At 37.2% G+C, this 27,594-nt stretch overlaps 1 protein-coding gene and 1 long non-coding RNA gene across 2 annotated transcripts in view; both read right to left on the reverse strand.

The window, feature by feature from the left end:
* Positions 1 to 27,594, reverse strand: part of LOC110378856 (calsyntenin-1) — a 132,869-nt gene that overhangs the window by 46,802 nt on the left and 58,473 nt on the right. The gene's annotated exons all lie outside the window — the stretch shown is intronic.
* LOC135118797 (uncharacterized) overlaps positions 1 to 27,594 on the reverse strand; it is a 44,499-nt gene that overhangs the window by 10,255 nt on the left and 6,650 nt on the right. Inside the window, exon 2 of the long non-coding RNA XR_010277786.1 lies at positions 2,304 to 2,413. This is a non-coding gene — a long non-coding RNA (uncharacterized LOC135118797). The remainder of the gene's footprint in view (positions 1 to 2,303; positions 2,414 to 27,594) is intronic.

Consider the following 27,594-nt stretch of genomic DNA (forward strand, 5'->3'; position numbering starts at 1 on the left):
AATACTGTAATCTGTGTTGATGGAGCCTAGGGTACGGTGCTAACGCTTAAAAGTAAATACTACGCCTATTTGACCTTTGAGTTAAAAGGGTTAACTGGAGGCTGTTACGGTTCAGTTAATGACTGAACCAGATTTGTGTAGGCTTGACCTTTTAATCTTCTGTAGTTATTTTCCTTCCTTAATCAGATAATCAAGCCATAAGTGTCCATATTGGATACTGCACAAGATTGTTGTCACATCTTGATGTGCAAAATCTGTCTCTATGTAAAGCACTTCAGGGTCTAATTTCGTTTGCAAGCGTTTGATGTGGGCTCGGTGCATTGTGCTTAATGAGCTAATTACAACACGGCGCGGTGATGGATCGGTATCTCGCGAGTGTACGCTGATGAGTTTCAGCTCAAACACAGTTACGGATCCAACGCTGTATTCAACGCTATGGGAATTAATGAGCTGTGCTCTTCGAAATTTTCGAAAATTGCCAACACCAAATGCAACGAAAATTAATATTTTTGACAGCTATTGATCTAGCACAAAATGTCCAAAATATCCACGAAATGGACAACTGATGATGGAAGGCGACCGAGCGGAATCCCAAGGAAACGCTGAAGAGAAGACTTGTTAGTACAGCTTTCTCGCGGACTGGTCACAAACAGCGATGGATAGAGAAAGATAGAAGGCTATGGGGGAGGCCTTTCCCCAGCAGTGGGACAACATAGGCTAAAAAAATATTAAAAAATGATCTTGCAAGCAACCTACAACCAAGTCATCGAAGCAGAGATGCAACCAAAATAATTTTATCAGATTGAAACATTGTCTCACATAGGTCATTAGCTGTTCACAAACCCGAAACAAGTTTAAATCGAGCACTAAAACGTGCTGTTTCAGCTTTTCAGGAGCATTAGCAACGACGCGTGTAAACAAAGACATTACCAAGTAAATAATGATGCCATAGCAGGGATAATAAGCTCGCGAGATTAGAATAGAGTCAAGAATGTTTTCATTATCTGGCGTTCAACTTTCTTGGAATTACTATCATAAATTTATTTTTTGTTTAGTTTATGTCAGATGCCTTGTGAAACTAAACAATTTGTATTAAGTTTTTCTTCAAATAAATAAATACTTTAAAATAGTTAAATTGAACTTAAAATTTAAGAGGATTAGTTGCGGATGACAGTCGCACATAATTGAACAGAGAGACGACGAGTACCAAACTCAGAGGAAAAATAAGATACGAAATTAATAAAATCCGTTCCGAGGAAAGAAAATTCAGCAAGCAATAAAATATATATTATGTCCGTAATGATATTACTGTTATTAAGATCCAGATGAGATTACAAGCAAATATCAATTTATGGAAACGAGTCCCACGGTGGGCGCCAGTAAGAAAGTTGGAGAGGCAGACTTTAATTAGGTTTAATATATTGTATTGCATCAGTAAATTATAGGTTTAACGATGTTATATTGAAGCAATTCGCAGTATCGAATTAAATTAAACCTCTTAAGCTCGTAGATCAAATGCTTTAAGAGATAACAGTTACAGGAATTTCTTACTTAGCAAGGGTACTTGGAAGATTGCTTTGCGTCATATCGGGGTCTATATAAACACAGTTCTATAGCAGTTTTATTCAACATCTGAATATGAAAATTCTGTTAAAGTACTGAAACAAATTCTATTACTAATTCGATACCAGCAGCCCTCTGTAAATATTAAAGTTAAAAAACGGCAATGATTTTCAAAACAGCCAAAAATGTGTAATATTTTGCAGTACCGCCATTTATCTAAATGTGTTTTTGATGTGTGCATGGTTTCCAACTGTGAACTTGCAGTGTAAAAATGTTCAGTTGCTATCTCAATTTAATACACCACCTGCGCTCCATGCGGGTAGATTGTATTTTGTTCAAAATGTTAGTTAAATAAATACTTGGTTTAAATGTTGACAAAGCAAATAACTAAAGCATTTTTCTCTACAACGTATACTGTTTAAAACATGGAATATATAAGCAGTTTTACTAGTTAACAAGACTGAACTGTTAAACTTCCCTCTCATGAGGCTATAATGACTTCTCTGGAATAATGTATATCGTGAATTAATTATGTAATTACAATTACACTAATTACCAAAGCATTGCGTGAATTCGTATTCAATTTATTATTACTTGCAGATATTACTAAAACCACTGTATTATTTATAGGAATCCATTAAACAATTTCGATAATTGAGTTCATCAACACATTCTTAGACTCGATCAAAATTCCAAAACCCCACTCAGGGTCCATTAGCGAACCGGAAATAGAAGCTTACGGGTAGTCAGAGGCTTTATTAAAGCACTTCCGGAAACCAGGTGACCTGGGGATATTAGATTACTTGCCCACTTCCGGGTAATGTTTCTTTTGAAGTCGTCTCGTGTTTACCTGCAACAAAGTAGGGTAAATTAAATATTGTTACTGCAGTGCTCGGGTTAATTAAAAATACAAGGTTTTAGTAAGAAACGTGCGCTTGCTTTGTGAGTTATTTGTTCATTAAGGAATTCACGTGAGGCTGCGAAAGTTAGAACAATTCTTAGAAGTATGAAAGACTTTAAACGAGAGAGGATGAAAGTCATTTTTTGCTCAAAATATTTTTAAAATTAATGTTGCAGATGTCAAAACCACGCATGTAGAAATAAAAGATTCGTAACATTTAGTTAATAGTCCGATTGACTAATAAAAGGTTATACGACAACGGATATGTCTTTAACTCTCTTAATACAGTACAGTTCCGCAGCGGAATAATATATTCAGTTAAGAGAGCTGAGAGAATCAACTCACTTTAGAGTGTGGTTTAATTGATAAGAAAAAGCGGCGAAATAGAGACAAAACAAGAAGACGAGTCTCTTGACTACTTCATTGGAAGCTTATTAGTTGATCAAATACAGCAATCAACCATTCTGCGTGGAAAATTAACTATGCTAGTTGCCATTTAGTTTAGGATAGCAAAAATATAAGCGTTTATTAACTATTGTATTTTGATATTTCTGAAGAGTTTCTTTATTTGTTTGAACGCGCTAATCTGAAAAAAATGTGTCTAGTAGCCCATTTTCGAGGAAAGCTTCTGTCCGGGTATGTGAAGTAGTTCCCAAGGGACGCGGCCGAAACCGCTGGCAGGAGCCATTGTCTGATAAATTTGGACTCATGTCTGATGAATATGTCCCGCTGCACGCTATCGCTTATCACCAAACCATACATCAAATTGTCGTTTAAAGCGATCATTACAGTAAAAAGCTTCATTTGCACTGAAGAAACAATCAAGACAAGCCATTAAGTTAAAGCGCTCCCATCATTGACGGGATACAGCTGCGATCGCTCCAAGCGCTTTATCGCTCACAGTATTGCTCCGAGCGCTTTATCGCTTGAAGTTATGTGGACTAAGAAATTTCATTTTTACGGCGTTGTATCAGCTTTTTTTGTATTTAGCTTGAGAAAGTCGATTATGGGTATCTATAATAACTGATGTTATTTCGATATACGTTAGCACAGGTTATATAGCTTAGGTACTAAAGCTTAGGACGAATAAAACTCAAAGACGAATATTATTTTAATGTTGTCGTAAAAGCAAGTAGGCCTGTTGAGAAGGTGATAACATGAAAGGGATTGGAGTGTATCTAATATGCTAATTACAGCAATCCGGCAGTCCGTTTGGTAGGCGTGATGATGAAAGGTCCTCTACATTCAAAGGCTTAACTCAATTGCTAGAACCTTCTGTGGCCTTTCCAACTTACAGTCGTTGGCTAACTATGTTCAGTTTATCTTTAATTGCTTACTTACAAACTTGAAGTGGAGAAAGGTGGAACACACTCGACTGTACCTAAGTACTCAAGCGCTGTTTTCTTTACAAAGTAATTTCTCGAGTACCCGATAGATGGCGTTTGGCGAAGTTATGTTTAAGTTGCAAACTATTAGTAAGAGAAACTAACTTGGTTCGTGATACTGCATAAGTTTGTCATATAGGTAAGCGGGTTGATGCTGTATGGACCGCCCATTGATATTTATATAATTGTTGCAAGATAGGAATATTTACCATTAATAGCTTTATGACATCATATTTGCATAACTATTGCAGACAGCGTGATTGAATGACAGGCAAACAAAAAGTACACATATAAAATAGTCGAAGTAGATATGAACAAACTTTATGTCCAGTGCCCACTGAATCCCATTTTGCAATGCAACACTTCGTGTTAAGAGTAATTTCAATGCAGTACCAATGAAATATTAAGTCCGCAAAACGACCCTTAAACGTCCTCAATAAATTGTTCCCTTCAAAATTCTATGAGCTTCGTTCCCGTAACGTTACTATATGCATTTCTCAAAGCCTCCAGCATTGTTGCCTTAAAATATACGTCCATTATTTACACCCAAATAAAGTTAGTGAGAGGCGTCGGCGGCCTGTGCACACAATTTATATGGTAATCATCCGGGACTCGAACCCGCGGTCGTTGCGCACTTTATTTAAGTAACGGATTGGGCAGTTAGGCAAAGGGTTGGGGCTGGCTTCCGGACCTCGTGGAGAAGAACTGAGATTTCTTGTTTGTTGAGGTTACACAGAAGTAAGGTTACAGTTTTGAAAGATTAATGTCCAAGACTACTTCTAAAGTGTATATTTCAACACCGTTCAGGGACGTGATTTTAATTATTGAAATCTATTTTATTGCTTCCATAGCGGTGCGACATAAAATCATTAATTGAATTCCATGAGTGCTATGGGTTGACCTGGTTCTCATAGAGTGACATCATCATCACCACGTCTGCTGCGGTTCTCAGCTACATTCCTTAAGAAAAGGTGTGACCATCTTATTGGTGGTATTGCAGACATTTATGGGATCGGCTATTATTGGGAGGAAGCATGGGATCGTTTTACCCATGGGATCAACCCCTACATTGATATAGAATGGTTTTCCATACATCTTACGGGTGGTCACGGTTTCCTCTCTTTCTTATATGCCAGTACGTTTATGGGTGAATGGTCCAAAATATTTGCAGAACTCAAGCTTCATTTGAACTGTAAATAACGCACATAGGTATGAAAACCTGCAATTCACTCGATCTCAGCGTATTTCGCAAAACGATTATGATGATCGACTGGGGCAGCACTATCCGAGGCACAACACTAGGCAGGGCTGTCCTACATCGTTTTGATACATATTACAATACAGGCTTAAGTGTTGGTGATTTTTTTTACTAGGATAGTTTTTTATATGTATTGTCTGTGTAAATAAGGCTTAAGTAATAAATTACACATTTGTTACGTTTACGTGACTAAGGATGTTACTGAAGATAGGTAGTACATATTCACATTGAGGAAAACTGAGTATAATTATTTTTAAACAATAGATTTGCTGTAAGCGTGCACGCACTAGGGACTCTAGGTAGTAGAACTAAAACGCTATATATCGTAAGGGCCATTGATTATACTAGTCAAGTAATAGACGAATCATTTAACAGAACAGGAGAATTTAATTTGCTATATCGATATTACAGATGTAACTCGTTATCAACCCTACAGCATAGTGCCTCCGCTCCACTGGCGCGCACAAAATCCGTCAATTTGGTCCGGAGCGCGATCAAAATTAATAAAATTTAATATCCAATGAACGACCTGCATTTCATTTTTAAATAGACTCGCGGGATACGCTTCATAAGGTAGTGCTTTTACAGGGATTTATTATCCATTATTAATCCAAAATGGCGGGGTTAATTAAGATTTTGATGGCAATAAACTTAATAATGTTAAGCTTACAGCTTGACTACAAACGAATACATATAAATATACACACATGTATAGAGAAGTCTAGTTGTTAATACACTACTACTACAATAACTCCTTTGAAGACTATAACGACTCTAGAAACAAGAAACATAAAGAAAAATCAAACAGAAAGAGTAACACTGAAGGGTGCGATTTGGCATTATTTTTGTATGATGTAGCTACATAAATCTATCCTTCGTGAAACTCGTAAAAGTTTTACGAGGGATTCCGTTTAGGGTCGTAAGTCATATTAGGCTCATAACTGTCGCTAGTTAGGTCACAAACGTCTGGAATCTAACATATTTCATCCTAGGCGTTTGACTTTCACAAACACTAAACCTATGCTAACTTCGCTAAATGATTTGTATTTTATGTGCTATCTTAGTGAAAGGTCTTGGAGGTGACTTTCATGTCTGTTGGTGCTGCGGGATTGTTCGAAAGAGTTACTGCGGTCCTGATACATAAGAAGGAACATGATGGGTTTTATCAATGAGAGTCTGCCACTCCCTCACGCTGCACCCACAGCGGGAGAGGTCAGTTGATGACTTCTATACAATCTTTCCATCATAACAAGTTTTAAAAGTGGCTGAGACACTGCCGCGTCCCCAGATAATACTTATCCAGCCTACACAAAAACAATTGTAGCAAGTAATCTGCAGTGGTGTACCACAGCCCAGTGGTACGAGCGAGTACACCCTCGGTCACAAGTAGATGCATCACTTACAACTGTCATGATAACAAACTAACAAACAAACTGTTAGTTCTGAAAGTAGCATATCTCAGATGACGTGTTGCGGCTTGCCTCTTGTGGAACAAGTTAAGAAGGTCAGGACTCAGGATAACTGTAAGAGTTAGGTTAGCCTACATTACTTTTTGAAATAAGTTGAAATTGAAACCGAAAATATATTTATTTCTGGATCTTACTTTAAGGAAAATATCGGGTTCATCCAGGCAAATGAGCTTCCTCTAGCCTTGTTGTTTGGATGAGGTAAATAGATACCTAATTATCGTCGCTTGACAGTTTGATAGATCGTTACTAAAGAATATCCATTCTAAATTACATCATTCAATTCCTAATTGGTACATTCCATTTAACTGCACATTTGAATCGTCCATGAGGAGACAAAGAAGTCCTCACAAGCGTCACATTAATCAAGGGCCATTCATTAGCAGGCCTCAACTACCAGGCCGAATTAGATGGCCTCGTCCTCATAGTGTAACTAATTGATGTCCTATGTCCGATGCCCAGGGCCAAACTAATTACTTCTACAGCCAATATTAATCAATGGCGGTCCCCGCGGGCCGCTCCATAATACCACGGCTACTATCTTTGTAGAAATACTGGAACAGTTTACTTCAAAGGAAACTCACATGCGAATTGAAGTCGCTTGAAATTCATGCTGGATAAATCTAACTAATGCCAGTGTTCCCAAAGGTATGAGCTTGAGGTATTTTGCTACACACACGATTCTGCAATTAAATTCGTTATAACTTCGTGCAATATACAGAACACGCTCTGTTGCAGATAAATTCTGAGAAAACGAGATATTACACCGCAAGAACAAAAAAATGAGTGACGTTATGAAAACCAGTCTTGTGATACATCAATTCTTATGAGCCTAGCTTACCTTGAAATATGAAAATTAATGCTAGACATTACCAACACCAAAACTGCTAAATATTATTCCCAGTTATTTTCCACGACCTGATAACCTTCAGCCGAAAACATGTCCTACCCTCCCCTTTACTTTCGCATTTATAATATCTTCAGTAAAAGAAACAAAGAGGTCGAAGCAATCATTCGCAATGTTCCGACATCGTTCCGTCAGGTTGACATAGCTCATAAGCTTGTAAAATTACCCGCTCATACATCAGCCACGTTTACTGCTCAAGTTTTCCTTAAGGACACAAATCAAAGGAAAATTCACAGAAAACTTAGTCGTGACAACGATCGAAGGAATTCTGAAGAAGGTTTTGATATAAAACATGAAATAAAAACCAAAGCTACAAACGTTTTATGATGGGTTCTGTTGCAAATGACATGTCAGCGTAGTAATTCTATGTAGTTATTTAGTTTCCTTAACAATTGATATTTTGTTCATTCGTGTCATTATAATGGAGAAGTGTGGGCCTTTTGCTCTTATTATTTAGTGGCACCTATGACTGCAAAGTGCCAAATTCTGCGTGTCATACAAATTCGTTAGGGGGTGCGTCTTGTACTATGCTTATACAGTTCGCTCCGAACGCAAAGAGTTGGAGTTAGACTTCAATAGGAAACGGTTCGATTTCGCTATGTAGTTGCGAGGTATTCTCATTCAACTGTATTTAGTAGAAAGAAATAAGAAAATCTTAGAAGTTCTCAGAGTTAATAAATAGATCTCTCGGGAGTAAGTGCAGAAAGACGCTAATCTTAAATACTTCTTTGTACGAGGCGTGATTAATGCTAGGTAATGCAGGTAGTTTGGACTGCAGCATTTCATGTCGAGCCATCATATTTCAAACTGATGACTAAACGGTTCGCGAACTCCACATAAAAAAAAGTTCTAAGCACCAAAAGTTCCAAATTCAAAAAGTTGTATGTTACCGTGTAGATGTTCGCATTCGGCATCGTCGCTCGTCGTCACCAGACGTGCCGACGCGTCTCGTCACCGAATTAATTTCCTTCCTTCTAATTGGTTCGCGGCGAGCAACTCTCACAAACTTTACACGCGTAACGCTTAGTAATTGAAACTGGAACATTTTAGGGTTAAGTTAGTTTTGTTTCCTAATGATTTATGTTGTTTACGCGGCCTCGGCTTACGAAGTAAGTTATGCCCTAAATACACCGGCAACAATGTCAGACATGGTCAAATACCAATCTCCGTTTCGGCTCGTAATTTGAATTTCCTTAGGAATATTATTTACCTTCCTGCGTCATAGTCACTGAGCCTTAAAAACAACATTATTTGCTTCAGATACTAATAATACGAACTTCTTTCCACGTAACGTTTATAGAACACACATAAAAGGAAAGAAAACAGACGGCTTAACATAAGTCAGCACGTGTCACGTTTTCAAGGATCATATTTAAGTCAGTGAGAGTATATTTCCACAGCTTCCATCATCCACGTGTTTCATTTCCATCCTCCCGATGAAATGACAGCCGAGCTCTTTTGAACACGTCACATCACTTCAAAAGATTATTAAAAATATTTTTTGCAATCCAGAACTCAATAAGACCGAGTAAATGAAGACTCGTGTAGATAGATACTTACTGCGTATACTTTATATTACTAAATACTAAAACGTCTAGTTTTAATTTTAGTCATTTACCTAGATAGACAAACATCAGTAGCTTATCTACGGCATAATAACTTCAACCTACTCAAAGCCCGTCGTATCCGCAAATGCCATCAAAATAATAAATATCTGCGGACAAGTACTAAGGTTGGTAGCATTTGATAAATGAGGAGTTTATGATTTATGGTCTACCGTCTGGCCAGCAGTCGCAAACGACCTTGAAGGTACACAGCTTATGCCGATCACAAATGTACTGCTTATTGAATCCTGCGCTAATAAATAAACATAAATCATGCCGGGGAATTTGGATGTTATTTGTAATACCTAATAAACGTCGGATATTTATCGTGTAGCTTAAATCCGCTATCCGTAAATAATATTTTCTCCTTGTATAACAAGTCTGTTGACTACCCGTAATGACTGCCAAGGATATTCAACGACAGCCGGGACCTACAGTTTAGCGTGCCATCCGAATCACAGTCATTGGTGTCTCAGGCATACTCAGAAAGTACATACAAACTTAGAAAAGTTGCATTGGTACTTGCCTGACCTGGAATCATACCCACGCAGTCATATGTCATACTGATAATTATGTTCCTTTGATTATGATTTGTTGCTTTAGAACCAACTAATACCGCATTACGGTAAAAATACTCATGCCACAATTCGGCAGCCAAAAGGGTGAATATTCGGCCTTGTGTCGTCATAATAGAAAAGCTTCGTACATTCTGCCAGCCCTGGCCGATGCACTGCGGTCGCATGCATTAGAGACACGGCGACCTCGGGGGACATTGGTTTCAGTTCATGCATATTTCACTATACTTATAAGAGTTTCATGCTGGTCTTTCTGTATTGAAAAGCTTGAACATTTTGTATCTGAAGCGATGGTACCTAATTTCCAGTGCCTTACAAAACAGCCAAAACTTCTATGTAAGTGATATCTGTCGAGTCATTGATACAACTTATGTCCGTTCAAATACTTTTAGTTCCTGTCCTATGGTTCTTGTAATGTCTAAGGTTCTTATAATAACTTACTCCCAATCTCAGGTTTTTGCAAATAAATGTTTTCCGTGATCTATTCGGTCATTACGGTGTCTTTTTATTAAAATACCAGTCGGAAATTCACGGAATATTTGATGGGCAAAAAGCGCGACCGACAATACCAGTATGGACAGGGTCGCGCCAAAATTATTTATAGCATCGGACATTCGATATGAAATCCCGGACAAGCCGGATGCGGGAGTGGGGGCAGACAGGGCTGGAGATGGAGAACAAAATGACTAGCGGAGGTGCCATAACGGAAAATCTCCTAAGAAAGTAGCGCACCAAAATTCGGGTGTGTGGGAGACTGAGGTTACTGTCATCGCCCTTATAAGCATTCTTTGGACCCGACCGTTCTTCGTAATACAAAAAATTGTAAACAGATGTCCCAAACAACAAGAACGCCTCGTCATTTCACTCGGAACTGATCGTTTAGGTCATGCCCACCGTACAAATTTGACCTAAAAGAAGGCCTGACCTACCTGCGTTATGGCATCTCCGCTCATATTTTACTCTGTGGGGCTGGACAACAAATCAATCGCGGATATCTGCGGAGATGGCAACACTGCAATTACAAAGAGTATCCGATACACGGATATTTACGACTGGATTCATCATAGTTTGACTTACTAAGATTACTTTTGTTAGGTGTGAATGTGCGCTTTCGTGTCAATGCCTCGGCCAATTCAACAAGAATGTATTGTAAAGAGAAGCCTTTGTTTCCACTCTCACGTTTGTTTCAAATAATGTTGTGCTAGTTTTAACTTTGTAGCTGGATACTTATTACATACAATAAAAAAAAAATCGGTAAAAAAACTTTTAAGTTAAACGGTTTTATCTTATGTGCACTGAAAACTAGAAAATAAAAAAAACTGTTACTTACCTATAAACCTACATAGGTGGTCCCGGTCATATTAGACTAAAATAAAAACGTGGGGCCCATTACCTAACTATTGCTGTAATACTTTCTTCTAGAGGTATAATAGGTGTGGATTTCTACTTACTATAATCGTAACTGGAGATTTTGACAATCAATAATCAGCCGTAGCGGCTTCACCAGCGAACGCCGAGCTCACGATCTACCAAAGTATAAAGATATGCTTTGCCATAGGTAGGATTTCAGAGGGCCCCCACGTTTTTATTTTAGTCTAATATGACCGGGACCACCTATGTAGGTTTATAGGTAAGTAACAGTTTTTTTTATTTTCTAGTTTTCAGTGCACATAAGATAAAACCGTTTAACTTAAAAGTTTTTTTACCGATTTTTTATTTTCTAGTTTTTAGTATTTAATGAAAATGCCTACCGAATATTCCTCATTCTATTTATGGGTCAGCAGCGGTGAGGGAGTGCCAAACTCTTACTGACTAAAAACCGTTGTATTTCGTCGTAGGCCTTTTATGTACCAGGATAATCCCGCAGCCCAGGCAGGCCTTGGCCCTGTTGGGCCCCGCTGGGGTTGCTGACAGTATTCTACTTGAGTAGCCCTTTCATTTGATACCCATATTGAGGGGGTAGTGAAAAATCCGCCATTTTGTACCGGCGGCCATCTTGGATTTACAATGTTATTGATATTAGTATATTGTATTGTCATCGGAATTAAAGGTGTGTACCAAATTTCAGATCAATCTGACAATAGCAAGGTACTTAAATTTGAATTACTAAATTTGACCCAAGAAAGAATAAATAATAAAACAAACAGGGTAAGCTAAATAAAACCGTTTAACAAGCTCTAAACAAATATTTGTAAATAACGTCACGTACAGTAATTACGAAAATAAGGCACCGCTTCACAAAATACACTCCAAATAATGCTACGAAACAATTTCAATTTCAGCTATGAAATTCTAACCGTACCTTCAATTAAAATAATTGTTTACCCCAACTAAATAGTGCCGAGGGGTACATTAAATCTAATATTAATTAATTTGACCGTCTGCCCACGCGTCTAGAACTCGACACATGCATAGTAAAGTGCACGTACATATTCGCTGAGTAATTTGTGTGAGCAATTAGGCGGGGTGCACACAGCGAATGACGCGACAAGGAGACGCTTCGCGCGACAATGGCAGCGCGTCTCTAAACGTATCAAACGCGCCAATTAGCGTTCGGCGCGTTACAAGGCGTTATTGAATAACGTGCTTCGTCTTGTTTCATAGATGGGTAATTGGTTTTATACTTGTACGTGTTCGCGTCTTGCCTTACCTGGAGCTTACGTGATAATTACTGAGAAAGGATTAAAAAATTAATGAACAGAGGAGGTAAACTTTAAATTGGATAGAGTTACTTGATGTAACTTCTTATTCGAGTACAAAATAATTGGGTAGAAAAATATTATAACTTCCTAAGTTTTCAGTAAATGCTTAGCAATTGCAGGCGGCAGAGCACACGTCCAGAGAGAAGACGCGGAACTACAAAAGTTCAGAAAAGATGAACGGTGAAAGACCACTTTATTAACAAGGGCAGGCCATTTAAACAAATATCCATATTTTCAATCCAAAGATAAAACCCTTTAAATGCGAGACAAACAAAACCGCATTTGTTGCCTTTCTTACGAAATTGTCTTCTTTACGCATCTACCGTACCACAACCCACAGAAATGATGGCATTATATTATTCAGTTTATTACGAGACAGATTCTGTGTGGCGCAGCATAAAACAGTATAATTTGAGTAATCATGTAATTAGCCTAAACGTGTTTGCTGAAAACGGATTCGCCACAATGTCGGTGTCTGGTATCGGAGGCAGCGATGTAACATGTGTCATGTTCACGCAGCAATGGAAATCTAATTATAATTATGTACGAAGTGAAATTGCTAAATTGTGGAGTTGGCTTTTTACGAAATAAGCTTTTTAAAGGAAAAAGCTCGGGAAATAATGAAGTTTTTTTACAAGAACAATGAAAATACTGTGTCGATGTTAGTGTTGCACATTAAATGTTGCAATCTTCTTTACTGCATGACAGACACTACAGAAAAAACAACTTTCACGGCAAGAAAACAGTGCCTGCCAGTTAAAGACTCCATATTTCCCCGAACCACTTAAAAGCTATTAAAAATTAAAGTCAAAATTACCGTCCATCGTCTCCGACGTCAATTATCTATTCATTCTGTACCTAGGCTAGCATTTGTTTAGTGGCTGGTACAGACTGCTCGGCAGGCCAGTGTCAACTGTACATTAGTGTCGCTCGACGGAGCAGAATAACGAGTGATATTCACGACCGATATCGATTGCGTTGACAAAACACCAGAATACTCCCCTCCGATCCCGTCCGATTGGACGCGACCGCTAATTGTACTGGAACAACACAACTATGAATAAACAATTATAATTGTTGTCATTATTGTAGACTATTTCATCGAATAGTTCGTCCAAAAGCAATATTCGGCTATATTCTGTCGATAAATATTTTAATGTCTATTTGATGGGCAAAGTTAAAGACTTATGGCGTTTTAATGAAGGACATAAGACAGTTAATATCTTCTCACACAACATATGTGTGTATTATGAAATAAACTTAACATTTACTTATGCAGTGACCTGACCTTTACTCCCAATTATACTTAAAGCACACTCAAACAAATACTCCCAGTGAACGTTAATGGCGGTCACTATACCTCTGATTATAAAGGTCCTTACTCCACGAACATACGGATGAAGTATGCTTCATTCCTCAAAAGGCTTCCAATAACCCCTTTGAACAATACGGGCCACAACAAGAAAATATAGAAAAATAGCTTCGAACAGAAATGGCGGTATCCTGTGAGCCGGTCTTATTGGCAGCGGCATTGTTTTCAGCGTCCTACAATATGCTGGCAGTATGAAAAGGGTGGCATTGTGCTGCCCATACGTTCCAGTTATTTGATTGGATCGCTTTACTCATAAATATGAGGTTCTCTATTGGTATTGGAAATAAAATTCATCATCATCGGATATAATGCTTTCATTTTATGTTATTCCTGAGTTTAAAACATAATGGAAGAATTTAAAAGAACAGAACATGTAGCAGTACGTAAAATGGTGGCGTAAAAATACTATAAAACCCTCAATCAAAAGCAGTGACGAGGTATTTACTCGGGGAGAATGGGCAATACGAGTAACTAAAGCTATGGGTGCCATAAATGCCTTTCTTCTTTTATACCGCGATTCACAATAACCCAAGATGCGTTGTGGTAGGAGTAGATAAAATCGCGTTCCTTTTCGCACTCGGCAAGTTATTGCACCAACCACATCCCAGGCAGCGTGTGCTGCATACAAAATAGATGGACATCATGCGCTTGGGGAGACAATAATAGTAGAATGCACTTGCTGTGTACTGGGTTTTTACGTGTTAACAACTGTTCTAGTATCACGTTGTAAGAAAAGGAGGGGATTAATTACTTTATGTAGTTAAATATAAGACTGATTGATAGCTATATGGAGCTGCATCTTGAGACTGTAAATCAATGAACAATGACTGTAAATGAATGGAGTCAATGAACGGTGAACATATTGATACTTCTACACATTGGCACAGAGGACGTTGTGTGACTTAATGTAAGTACACGGTATCAATCTACCACATGGGCTTTGACACTTACGACAGTGTTTTACAATAATGTAAGATAACTTATAGAATTTATATTATATACAAACGATTTAAGTGCCAAAAACTTTCCTCGTGGAATTACACAACAGTTTGTGAACATATCACACAGGCAAAACCGATACAAAAGCCTAGTGATACAAATATTTCAATAGCTACATTAAATTAGTGTTTTCATTAAAGCTTTTATGATTATGTACAATGTTTGTATTATGGCAATAAGTAGTGCTTGCTAATAGTTACAAATTGATTTCAAAATTGTGGCGGTTGCAGCCGGTGCAGATAATGTATTGTTATGAATTATTATCAATTATTTTATTAGGTTATAATGTAAAAGTATTTGTGGTTTGGTGACCAACGCTATGATTAAAGTACCATTATCAAATTGAGTAGCTAAGTAACTAAGCCACTTTGTGAATTTTTAGATAATTGGAAAGTTTTGACAACATTCTATCCTTTCAAGATCTTTGATCAAGAGACATCAGACTCGTTGTTAGGAGAACTTAGAATATAAAGTTCCTCTGTATAATATTCTGTCTCTGTAAAAAAAGAATACACGAGAGGTATCAGTACAGACGTAGTCAAAAGAGCAAATAAACAATTCTTCATTTTCATAAAATTGGCGAGAACAATGAAAAGCACCGCACATTATACGCTCACGAAATGAAAAAATATAATAACAAAGCGAAAAAATGATAATTGGAACACAAAAAAGCATTGCTCATCATTCACATTGAATATTTCATTGTACCCACATTTCGCGCGTTTATGCCCACTGACCCAGATTGGGCGCAGTTCCCGATAATGGGCGATGTCAGGGGATATTAGTTACCTGCGTTCCTGATAATTACATTAGTTTCCAATGCTTTAATAATTAATGATAGAATAACAAATGACCGTACGGGTAAACAATTAGGCGATATGACCACTGTGTTTCTGTAAATGGCTGTAGAATTGCATTGTTTGTGGGCTTTATCACTTTGGGCCTCGAAAAGCGAAATGGTTTATTGATTTATCTAACCATTAAATAAAGAGGAAAGATGTTTGTTTACCATAAATAGGCTCCAAAACTACATGACCAAACTGAAAAATACGTTCACTTTTGGAAAGCTACACTTTTCCTGAGTAGCATTGGCTATATTTTATCCCGGTACGGGCAGTAGTTTCTAAAAGAAGTAGAATATTTATTGAAATAAATACTACCAGGATTTGCTTGAGGGTTTGAACATAAACCCTGTTGTTCGGATCATGAAAGCAAGCGATTTCTCTTGTCTATTGTACCTACATTTGTTTTACGATATACGTTCCGTATTTGCAAAAGAAAATCAGTGCAATAAAACCGTTCATATTGACAATCTCTCGTTTCCAGTATTACTAGGGTATCTATTTGAGATCCTGAGCAAACGTTACCGATCGCTCGTCTCATACGGAGTCGCGATTTATTTTCACTGCACTCATGGAGGAAGTAGACTTTTGATATTTCTTCAGAATATATCTTGTGTGCTAGGGTAATGCTGAATTTGTATTTACTTGGAGATACAATGGGTCTTTCTTTACATGGCCGGATTTTTATTTGAAAGTTCAATAACTTGACAAAACCATATTCGCCATCGGTTACATGTTGAATCCGCTAGCATCCATTTATCACAATGAATGTTGAAAACGCAACACAAGCTGTGAACGCATAAATCCAAACCTGTGGACGACACACTATCCGCACTAACGAAATTATTACCATCTGAATGAAATGACAACATGTGTCGAGCCACGCATGCGCACTGCACCATGCGCACACGTCACTACTTGATTTATTACCGGAAAAGCTTCCGCGGACCGATTTTCAAATTGCATTCACTATCCTTGTTTTCACCACTATTTTCCACAAAATATCGAAAAGGGTCATAAAACGAAACTGCGCGAATTCTATTACGGTTAATGGAGGCGTAACATGTTACAAGGAAAATCCATCAGTTGAATAAATGAATAATGTTTTGAGTAATTTCACGAAATCATTTCGTGTAGCGGAGTAAAATTGAATGAAAGCACTCTTTGGACCTTTGGAGACTGAAATTAAACAATCTTGAATAGAGGTGAGTACCTGAGTACCTACTTTAGTTGTCACATCGTGCGCTCACCTATTATTTTATATTATCTCGACCTTAATGAAAATTGAGAGAAAAGTGAAGCCATTTCACTAAAGACTTCTATTCTCATAGTGTCTCTAGGCCTTGTTTTCACGAGATGAAAATTTACATAGCAGTAGTTATTTGAAAGTTACGCTATAAACGTAAGTAGCTAGTGGATTTACTGATTTTATGAAGTTGTGGACTTTTAAATGGCTACTATAATGTTAAGGTCTTTAGGTAATTAAGGCCAGGTGATTTAAATATGGCGCAAACAGCAACAAAATGTCGGCGTATTACAGAACAAGATGGCGGCGATGTCGTAAAATTAGGAGGGTAGTCATTATTGTTGATGAGGCGAACATGTCTGGACTTTATAATAACTCGTTATGATAATTAAGTTTATGGCAATTATCCTTAATTGTGGATCTACCTTTTGTTCCTAGGTGCGTTAGGAATTCCCCAGATGGGTCATATTTGTCATCGAAAATGGTATACCTAATTTACTCTCGACTATTTAAAATAAAACATAGGTACTAGAAAGCTCACATGAAAAAAATATTTCGCATACAAACTCCCCCAAAAATTGCCAAAACTTATCCCGACAGGATCTCCAAAATATCTCAATAAACAGAAACTTGTGACAAAAGAAGTCTACAGCCTCGCTCCGGGATAGCCTGGTGACGTCATTGATATGGCAAACTGCGACGGGTATCACATAGCATGCCTCTTATTACCCGGGGTCGGTAATACGGTGTCACTTTTGTATCGCTTGCTCTGTAAGTTCGGCCGTTCGGGTGAATTGCCGCGGCCGCCCGGCAATGGATACCGCGTATTTGATGCCGTACTTATATGGCCAATGTATTGGAAATTGCTATATTTGGAGGGGGATCAGATGACTTGATAATCGACGGGGGAACGAAAAAGTTTCGTATTATGATACCTATGACGGTATTACTTGCAACGAATAGCATCGCTTTTGCATCAGGGGTTTTTATAACTTCAGAAAGAACTTTAACGCACTTCTTAACATTGTAGGTGAAATGATGATTCAAAAGGCTGTTACTATACATTGCCTGTTACATTGTAAGGCAGTGTTTAGATAACGCCTAAATCATTTCCATTTTTAATATCTACCTAATACCTCCCCAGTAATCGTATTCACTTCAAAATCATATATCACGGAGGTGAACGTATAAAAATATCGGTGATTTATGCCTGTTCAACTACAAGCGTGTTTTCATTAAAATTTCCATTAAATTCTCACACTCCCCTGCAAATAAATTCAATATAGGGATTTCTGATAAAATAAACTCAATATTCATATGAAGCATGTGTAAACATGGTTCCGTGTCAGGTACACGAGCACTCGCGACGCACTCGGGCAGAGCTCAGAAGGTTTATTCAGAAAATGTATGGAGAAAACTGTGTTTTAAGCTTTTAACGAAATTAAATGAAATCGTTTGATTTTCAACTTGGACATGTCATTTTAAGAACGCTGGGGTCTTGACTTCTTAAAACATTCATTATATTGACCATTGTCAATTACATTGATGATAACCCAAGATGACCTTTTAAATGCCCCAAAGATGTATGCTAACAAATGGCTATATTGCTATTTTGAAAGGTTTTGTGGAGGCGAAGAGGAAGAATTTCAAAATGTACATAGAAGTACAATTAATTACGCAATGTTACCTAGTCAGAGAGTAATAAAGGTAACTTGTGTGGACTGCACCTTTTGCATATATCTGTGTTGTGACATAGATCCGACCCGTGACCCAGGTGGGCACTGACCACATGCACTGTAAGTACCGGGACGTAGAGGAATGTTCTGGATCGCACTACAACTACCAATTTATTTACAGCTTCAATTTAAAAGATATTTATTAAGCTGATTTATAGAGCTATTTTATTGATATCGATATGTTTAAGAGTGAATTTAAGTGTTAGGTGAACCAATACTGAGGCAAATAACTTGGTATTTACAAACTGTAATTATACTCAAACTGCTTGTATTAAATATTCCTAACCTCGACCCATATCAGGTCTTAAAAATAATTCAAGTTTCAAATTCGATACATATTTAATTTATTAAAATGTTACCCATCGGAATTTTACTGATACGAGCTTATTAATCAAAAATGTATTCGAAAAATATTTTTAATCAAAAAACATTGTTCTAGGCACGACACCTGAAGGTTAGTGTCATCTTGTGACGACCTCAGAGCTTTCACCTGAAACATTTATAGCAGTTACTGAAGACATACTAAATGAGCTTTAAGGACATTTTCTAAAACATAGAATTACTATCACTACATAGTATAAAAAACTAAGTCGCCTTTTCTGCCCTATGTCCCATTGTACGCTTAAATCTTCAAAACTACGCAACCGATTTTCATCCGGTTTTTTAAATAGATAGAGTGATTAAAATGGAAGGTTTATATGTACAATAGTACATTAAATAGTGAGTAAATACTGTTATTCCGTGCAAAGCCAGGGCGGGTCGCTAGTACTAAAAATAAAATTAGAAAGAAGTCCTTGGACAAATGAATTAACTTGGAAGAAAAGCCAATTCATTTCGTCTTAATAAATCAAGCGATACATCCCGGGATGTGGTTCGTATACTCCGAGAAACTAGTCCGGATTAAACTGTAGTTCCCGCTAAATCTATTAGACAATGTGGTTGAGGCTAATTCGATACAGCTACTCAGGAGCCGCGGCGACGGCAGACCGCGGCTGTGGTTATCCCAATAACCGCCCAATAACAGATCTTAGATTGTTATTGAGGTAATAAATGATAAAATTCTCCTCTTCCTTGCGTCATATTCCTCCATCACGCATGTCTCAAGGATTTATTTATTTATTTATTTATTTAAATAAGGCACACCAACAACTTATTCACAATAACTTTTAAAGGTTAGGTTGTACATAAAAAGGGCCTGTGTAAATAAATCAATTAAAGGTATGCACATCAATCACAGTGGGACGTGCTTAGACTATTAGTAACCTTAGAAAAAAATAAATAAATTGAAAATTACAAATTTCATACAAGTTCATCATCATCGAAATTCATTCAATATCATGGTTAAATTAATTACTTAAGCCAAAATATTAAATTATAAATTAAAGCTAAACAATTTTAAGTAAAAAAAAAAGAAAAAAAAAATAAAGGATAAAGGATGACTTTCTTTTGTCTTATCCTGTCTCTGGCGGGGTGTTGATAAATGTTAAAATAACGAGCAAATAATGCAGATAACCCTTTAAAGATTAAATTCATCATTTCTTTTTCAAGTGATGATTATAAAATACCTGTATGTATTTACAAAGTATAGTATCTCATCGCTGCATCAGCTGCAAATGCATTATTCCCTCATTGAAATAAAACTCTATCGCTGTGGCCAGCGGTCTCAAACACCCACCTGGTCCCCCCCCCCCTCCCACTTAGCTAATGAAACCGCTAGCCCAGATTATCGGGCTAAGACTAGCTCTTATTTAGTACACGAACCAATTAATTCCCACGTGCGGTGGCTACGGCCTACGAGTTTTATTTACCTTGGAAAATCCTATCTGTTTCGCTCATACATGAGTGGGAAAAATCTGGGTTACTTGTGTTTGATTTCAAGATCAACTGTTTATGTTTTGTATTAAAACTTGTGTGTGTTTAAACGAAAGTAATCGCAATTTTCTCAAAACAAACTAGAATCAAGGTCTTTACATCCACGTGGTTTAACCCGTGTAATACGCTGTGTAAAGTGAACCCACACAACATGTAAGGGTAATTCAGGAAACTTTGATAACAACTCAAAACCAATTAATTTAATACTTACATCCAATAAGGAAACCCTTGATAGGGTATGAACATTGAACATCCTGCTAATTCTTGGAAAATGGGAATGTAACACGACCTATTATGAGTGGGATCTTATTATGAGCACTGAGACGAGCTATGTTTGCCATTTGACTGTGCCGACCTCAACAGGACAAATAGCTGCCTATATTTATAGATGTTCTAAAATTGTCTTCGCCGTTTCAACAATTGAATATCAACACAAAGAGATATGGTTTAGCGAGGATATGAAAATGTCGTCATTCGTAGTCGGCCGGCGCCCGGGGCGGCTGGTGCGACGCGCCCTAACAATTGAACATCTGAGGACCGAAGGCCCGCTGGCTCGCCCTCGTAAAAACTAATAGTCAACCCAAATGGCGGACGCTTTACTTTTTAATTCGACTTCCCTTTGCTTCACAAAGTACGGACATTTGTAATGTAATACAATATTGGAGGACTTAACAAAATGCGCTCGTATTTTTACTCTTTGAGCAGAAAATTTGCGAATTTCCGCCTTTATTTTTATTCAGTAAGCGAAAAGTTAGCGGAAACTTGGTTCATAACTTAGTGAATGCCGTGAAAACTTGCTATTGTGTTGTTAAGTTTCGCGTGCCATGGTGTTTTACTTTATGCACACAAATTATATGCTAAGTATAAAATATTGCGTTTGCGCCAAATTCTTTACGTGGCATAATTAAATAACGTATTAGAAAGTAGGTTTATGGAGGACATTATACGAGTCGCTTCCAAGAATTAAAAACTAACGATATAAAAGAAAAGATTTACAGCTGCTATTCACACATCAATTTAACAGCAACATTCTACATTTCAACAATAAATGTCACACTTTCAACACACAATTTTGGTTCAAACTTTCCAATACTTGCCATTGCAAAAGGGTTATCACTGGATTGTTTTTATTTACTTACTCATCGAATCTAAATAATGTATAGCAATTAATCCCTCAACCCTCAGCATGAATTCTCATCTAATACTGACGCGAGCCGAGTGCCGACACAATACTGCTTTACAGCGCATCAATAATTCAGCATTTCAGCTGAAATACCTTCCAATGGGACCGAGACTGTTAGACAACGGTTCAGCTATTCAAAAGTTCAAATGACGACGACAGATAAAAGTACGAGTTGACTGATGTTTCGAAATTTTTCAGACAACATTGCCTTTTATGTAACAATTTTATATAAATTCAGTTCTATAGGAAGTTTTACTCCAGTATCAGTACGAGGAAAGTTCCACTGCTACGTAGTAAAAATAGTGGGAAATCCCAGCTTTTGCCATTATAATGACTTCCTGAAACATCTGCTGAAAATATTATAATTTACCTAGCTACCTAGAATTTGAAATGAGAACAAATATTCCATAATAGACTTTAATAAATTCTATATTAAATTCTCTTTAGGTACATTCAATAAAACGTTTCTAAATTGTTTTCATAATTGATATTTCTATTCTGAAATTCAATGGGTTTGCGAGTAAGTCATCTGAGTCGTAAGTATCTTGGAATAGTATCAATAGACCCAAAGTTATTTGAACTAATTTCAAGTAAAAGTGATGCCCCCAATTAAAGTCGAAAGTGTAATTAAGTAATGTATATGACACTCAGTTGACTCCAGACATTGTAATGGTTTCTTACATTTTTGATCACTCAAAGAACACTTAAAGTTGAAAACTTTCTTTAAGCTTATATCTTATTGTCCTAGTAGTCATTTACCAACGAAGTAAAAAATATAGGTAAACTAGATAACTGTTCAAGTTTACTGGGCCGTTAACCGTTATTAAAACACGAGGTCAATTTTAACTTGGAAGTTTATTAAAAAACTATACGCAATGCAGTCGTCGTAAAATGTTTTAATTTAACCCAATTACCTACCACGCCATCTTCTGCTTTAGGTATTGAACTTAAGAAATGTCTAACGGACGATAAAGAAATAATTAATAAATAGATCGCGACAAAACGCATTGCTATGTTATGAAATACCATGCCCTATTGAATGCGCCCCATTGAATGTAGTTTGTTTTAATGAAATATCTAATTAATTAGTACATTATTGTTCATTCTAATAGCGAGTTTAGACCGTGCACCTACAAAATGTAGGAAGTGTACACAGACCCAACCTTCGAAGATGTCGGTTGATCAAATTTAGCTTCCTCCTCTCTTGCATGGAGTTGCAGATGAGTTGACTATCGAGTAGTCGACTATCTATGCGTCATGCGTGCCGCGAGGATCGAACCCGCGGCCTCGCGCACACGAAGCGGGCAGCATTGCCGATGGACTGAGCGACGAGTCGAGTCACGCGTCCAATTTTATCAACACAAGCTAAGTGGGTGACGTCATCGCCCACGCCGCCAGCGCGCATCGCTGTTGCGCTGCGCGGGAGGCGATTGTGCATCGCGCTGTCTTACCGTCTACCTGGGCTTGTCACTACGTACAATACGGTATTTATGAGTGGCGTACACCGGAAAATAATATTTCATAAGAATTACAAAAGAGTAATAAAAATAAATTGAAAGTCTCTTCTTCCGTTAACGGTTAGAAGAAGAGCGTCGTATACGCTGTGATATTAACTCTTAATAAAGGCATTTCAATTAAACTTTGTTCAACTTTAATTAATGGGTTTTATACGAAAATATTGCAAACAAACTTCACGTTTTCATTATAACAACGAAGAAATATTAACAAAATTGATAATTTGGGAGCTTTATTTCATTAAACAAGTTATAATATCAGGGAAGGAAGCACTCGACTCGCAACTATGGAACTTTAAAATTCTCCAAGTTTTATAAGTTTGGAGGCCGGCAAGCTTGCCAAGTTTTTCAAATTGGAAAAAATCTCAGGAGCTGGCAACCCCATCCCTTGAACGAGTTCACAAGTTCGAGGATCACAGTTTGAAAGGTTCGCGAGGAGTGAGCCTGCTCGAGTGCGGCGGAGTGTTTGACTTCTCTTGATCATTGAATTGGTTATACCCGCGGGCACTAACTTTGACAGTGAACACACTTCAAGCTTTTTCGTCTTTTTAAAACGAAAGTCTTTTGTAAGTAATTTTATTACTCTGTTCAAAATTAACATAAAACCTCGCCTAGCTGAAATACTTATTTTTGGTTAAAGTGGAATAACAAACGTATTTAATACATATTTTAAAATACCGCATTGAAACCCCCAACAAAAAAAAGACGGTAAAAATACCTATTCATCATAACAACCAATAATACAGTAAACACACAATTACAACGTTACCAATATAAATTCCTTTCGAACCAAACATCCGGGGTATAACAAAAATGTCAAAATAAAATTCAATGGAGGTTCTATATGGGATATTTTGGCAAACCGATGATAATAGCCGATATCCCTTCCACGGGCCGATGCCATCCACTAGTGTTCTGAATATATTAAACGCAACTTATATTCCGACATGAATTTCATCAGACGTATTATAATAACGGATGGACCTTTTCGTTCTGCATGAATGAGTCCTCTAAATTCATAATAATCTATTGGAATAGTGCTCGTAGAAATAATTAGGTTGTGTGATCAACAAAAATATCGAAATGCGTATATCGAGATTCCTAAATAACATTAAAACATAACGATTTGGCAAATCGACACACTACTGTATTAAATTGAATCACAATAACTACATGGCTATAGTACGTAATAGGTAAAGGACACGCCCAAACCGAAGCCTCACGCTAGCCTGAAAGAACTACATTATCAAAATAAACGAGTCGTTTTGAATGTACTGAAAATGTTATAAAACCACTTCCCACGCGTGTTTTCAAGCAGTAATTATATAAATAAGTTGTCACGCGACGGGATCGTTACGATATTTGTACGGACGTACGATACGGCGACGTGACGGGACCATGTCAAGTACATACATACATATTTGTATTTTCGCTTGCCTTATTATCAAGGACGAAGGGTTAAACGTCAAGTTTGTAGCTACCGTGACAAGTATTTTGTGTGAGGGAATGTCGCAATAGGAACGTGAGTATTTCCCAAATAATGTTATAGGTTTCTTCCGGGAAGATGAATACAGGCGATTATCACACTGCCCCGCATGATGCAGCGTAGTGCGTGGATGCGTTTTTTTCCGTTGTATGGAAATATCTCCGTTTGTATGGAAAACACGCAAAGTCCAACACACTGAAAATGCATCTACGCGCGTTCATGCGGATCACGCACATACATGCGGAGAAACACGCACCCCCGCGCGTAGGTGCGGGGCGAAACGCAAGGTATGGCACACTGATCCCGCAGTGACGCGCGTGATTTTGTAAGAAGTTCAAAATAAAAATATCAAGAGCAGATCAATATTATCTTTAGCCAGTAAAAATAAATTGTGCTAACAGCTCCAATAAATTCGTAGTCCAATACAACTGAATAAAACATTGCATTCCCTCCAATATTTTCCTTCGTGTATTTCGGTTTGAAAAACACATCGCGAGAACATGTTGCTGAAACAAATATTTATATGTACATGTTTTAATAAGAACACGTGTGAATATGTATGTGAATCTCGTGCTGTGGTCTTCGCCAGAACACGAGCATACATCATGTAAATTATTGTTTTATTCCGTATTTATTATTTGCATGAAAACTGCTAAGTTATTAAAACTTGCAGAAAGGTTTATACTTGAAAGTACTGATACATATTTTGCACTTGTCAGCTTATAATTTGAGTAGCAATAATATAATGGTAATAGCTACTAAAGTAAATTCAGGTACCTTCAAAACAGTCTTAACTCTCACAACACACACAAAGCAACACAACTTCCCACAGCTAGATAAAATCGCCACGTGTCAACTCCCTGCAGAGAACAAAGGTGTTCGCCTGTGCATGTCCTGACAATTGTCAGATAATGGCATTAGCTGTTCCACATGGAGTCAGGTCTTGTTGCAGTTCATCGTGCCAGCCTGTGATAGGAGCTGTCCTGTATGAACTATGATAGGTAATGTGCTTAAGTAGTCTGTCAGTTTTGTGTGTGTGTGATTACAAAGAGTTGTTTTTGTTTTAATCCATGATAAGTTCCAGTTGAGCCTCTAATTTCGGGATCGTAATTTTACACTTATTACACAGTCTAACTAAATCTAAAGATTTAGAATCTCATTGCTATTCCAATACCGTTAAATCTCTCTCATCCAAAACTCCAGTTTATTTAAATGCCAAAAACGATAAGGGAAGATACAAATCACAATGCAAACCCAACAATTTACTGCTTACCCAAGTTAAACAACAACGTGCCTGTGAAATAAAGGGAGGGCCGAAACGAGGACAAGGTTACTCAACGATCGAAATTATGAAGAAACAAACGACGCGCTTTACTTTGAAACATTCACTTGAATCGCGTTTCAGGACCTTTTTAACAAGTTGCTGTAGATAATGGAACCGTTTCTCATTTCTTGGAAGATATTTTTGAGGTAGTATAACTAGCTCACTAGTTCATTATTGTTAATTCTCATCCAATTTATGTTGAACTTGTCTTTAATTTTACTAAAGGGCAAATCTAGAACATTTGTCGGAATCGTCTTCAGTTTTATATGAGCATCAATTATTTCTACATACAATGGAGATCAAATCGACTCGTATGCAGTATATTATTGCGAGAAAAAGACTTGAGTAAAAAGTACTTCTCCCACGCTACACGTAAATTGAAAATAAACGTCGAAACGAACGGAGAAGTGAAACTCACGTGCGCAGCATCGCCTGAAAGCCTCTTTCTGTAATAACGTCAGATAATTACCTGAAAACAAATAAAAAACGAGTATTAAAACACTGAAAATAGACACGTTTGACTTTGAGTACAGTCTTTTAATAAAGAGGTAATTCTGAACATTATAAACAACGAAAATCGATCACAGTTCTAAACTTAGGTCCATACCTATACTTCTATCATATAAATCATAAATGTATCAGTTCCTAGAAAATATGACTAGAGAAAACTAGGAAAACAAACATAAATCATAGTAAAATCTAGGCCATTCAATTCCCATGTAACAACAGCACAAAAACTTCTCGAAACAGCGAACTTTCAGTGCATTTTCAGTTCCAAGTACATTCGCAGACAAAAATCTTCAACAGAAATAACTTAGGTACTTATTTAAAGCATCCTTTGCCATAATATCTGCGTTATAAATCACAGCAGCGTCTGGGCACGTAAAACTATGAAATACGCCCATTCCAGGGTTTATGAGTTTTCTCTTAATGTTTCGACTGTACCGGCCGTGGCCTGAGGCCATCACTCCCAACAATGTCAATGACAGAGGAATTTTGAAAGACTTTCCAATGATATTGTTTTAACGAGCCTAATGATTTTCAAATATAGACTAATCTAAAGTTTCGACAAACCAAAGATATTGTAACACAATTGTGGAGATAAAATTAGGTACCTACATATATCTATCGAATTACAAAGACCTGTATCAAATCATGTTTCGATTGAATCTTTCTTGTAATATTATTTATTTGAATTGACGATAACCGACTTACAGATAACGAATAACGGTACATTACAACAGATCGTAGTTATTTCTAATACGATAAGATCCTATTGAGGCCACGGTCCAGTAATTCTAGTATTATTGGACCAGCAATAACGACTATTGAAAATTATTTCTTGAAACCTTTATGTATTTATAGGATTTTTGTGTTCCTTTTACCCCCACGCATATCTGCCCTACAAGTATCCCCTAGGTATTACTTCCATCACAAATTCGCCAATAAGGTTGTCTGGACTCATTTTTAGGAAGAGGAAAATTAAGTTAAAAGACTTTTAAGACGATTTTATACCTTTCAAAAATGAGGGATTCGGATCTTGAAATAGATACTCTGATATATTGCGCTGTCTTATTATTGTAGGTGTGCTTAGACTAAACGTATCCTAAAAGTTTTAAACTCATACAATACCTACTTTACCGTGTTCCAAAAAATCAA

This window comes from Helicoverpa armigera, chromosome 26, assembly GCF_030705265.1.
Source record: "Helicoverpa armigera isolate CAAS_96S chromosome 26, ASM3070526v1, whole genome shotgun sequence".
NCBI lineage: Eukaryota > Metazoa > Arthropoda > Insecta > Lepidoptera > Noctuidae > Helicoverpa > Helicoverpa armigera.